Raw genomic sequence first — 2,077 nt, 5'->3', positions numbered from 1 at the left:
TTTCTTTAGGGCTACTTATAAAAAAATATTAAACTGAGTACCCTTATAAATTATTTTGTCACTACATGTTTCGGCTACTAATGCCTTTATAAAATACCCTTAAAATAACCTTTGACAAAATAATAAGGGTTCTCAGATTAATATTTTTATTTGTGTGTCAAGTGTTGTGTCACAGTAGGCCTATGACAATTTCATTGCTAAAATATATCGATTTATGAAGAGGAGAAATTAGGAATAATTATTATCCGAAATTTATTTCTCTTCTCTTGGAGAAATAATTGACCGAAGCAAAACTGAGGTCTTAGTTTCGAGTCGATCGGCTTTTGTCTATTTGTTTGTTTGTACCTCAGTTACAGTCGCAGTTATTGTCCGATTTGGATGAAATTTGGTATACAAGTTCTTTGAAACAAGGCGCAGAAACGTTTGTGTAACGATTTTTGATAAGACCTCCGGTTTTAATATAATAGAATATAAATTGTGCCGCTCTAAAATGTGCTTTATTGAATGAATGCTATCAATAGAGGACAAGAGTTGAACCTTGAAACGTCTGAGCCGCTCCAAATCATACTGTATTTATTAATTGAAAAAAAATTTCTTACTTGATTGCACCATTTCTTTCCTTTTCAACAAGATATTTTCCTGCTTCATAGATGAATAGTTTCTAGACCTACCAAACCGGCCGGAGACATCACAGCTTAGTTAGCTCTTGTATTCGTTTTAGTATGTGTATGAGATCGGAAACCGACCTGTGAGCAGAAACATTCTGCATAGGCATAACAAGCCGCCATAACATTGAATCCACTTCAACCTCCTGTCATTGTCACCAACAAACCCATCTTATTTAGAATTATTTTCCGTCTCACTATCGTCTGTGAGACGATTCATCGTCTAAATTGCCTACTGCATATTCCATTTTTCTGTCAGTTGACCGATTTCTTATGATTAATTTATAGTTAGAAAAGTAGTAATATTGTAAATATGGGGACGATATGAAGGTACCTCCTTGAGAGACATTTATAAGTCCGGTGTCCCTGGAAACAATGTCTTTAGCACTTTCAATGGAGAAGATAATAGATGACATGGATAAATCTTCACAATATACTGTACTTTCTTAATGGCCCTTCTCATTAGTTTAAAAGTTGTAGGCTATTCATGAGCGAGGTCTACTGTTCGCAGAACTACTAGTATATCTCTATACGAGTGGAATAACAACGCGACGATATTTTTTCTTTTTCCGCTCGTCAACAGAATGCGTATATTCCGTTCGAATTGTGTTCCCCATAAGAGACAATGCATTTTTCTGATAAGCGGAAAAGTTACCGTACGCTCCTGTGGTAGAAGCTCTGAGCCTCCCAGCCTTGGGTTCTTGGATACGTAGTAAACGAGAAATTAACATTAATTCCAATTGCACGCAAGTTTATCCTGATTGATATGGGAGTTTTGTTAATAATAAGATGAAAGTCTATATACGCCTACGTCCAATAAGGTGAACATCTATGCATGCTATTGATCCTTTTGGCTGTATTATTTTTAAATGATCTATAAATCTTTGGAAATAGCGTTGCTGAACCAATTGGTAGGCTTATCGTAAACCAGCAACTGATAGGTTGTACCGTATAATTATAATGTAGTTCTGATTGGATTCTGTGTCTGCTATTTGTTGGCAGCTACGGATAATCAAATTATTCTTATGAATTAAATTTCTTAAATCAGAGCCATTGTGGTTCCATTTTTCCTTTATAATTTATGACAGCAATTTTTTTTGCAAAAATTGTTTGTTCTATTCCGACAACGATTTTATTAATTACTGTGTGTTAGTTTTTCATGATCTGGCTTATGGCAAAAATGTAATATTTTGTCTTGTGCCATGGGTAATGGGTAGACCTTGGAACAATGTACGGTAATGGAAAAACTTTAAATTCAAATTTACCGGTATTCGATAGATCGGCACAAAAATATCTATAAATAGAACGAAAATCGATACAAATATATCGGGTCTCAAATATCAATGTTAAATATATATCGATGTTTTGTCATTCGATTTCTAAGAAAATTCTAACCTTCAATTCAATTTCAT

The sequence above is a fragment of the Nilaparvata lugens genome, chromosome 13 (assembly GCF_014356525.2).
Source record: "Nilaparvata lugens isolate BPH chromosome 13, ASM1435652v1, whole genome shotgun sequence".
In the NCBI taxonomy this organism is placed as follows: domain Eukaryota; kingdom Metazoa; phylum Arthropoda; class Insecta; order Hemiptera; family Delphacidae; genus Nilaparvata; species Nilaparvata lugens.
This window is presented reverse-complemented; position numbering follows the sequence as displayed.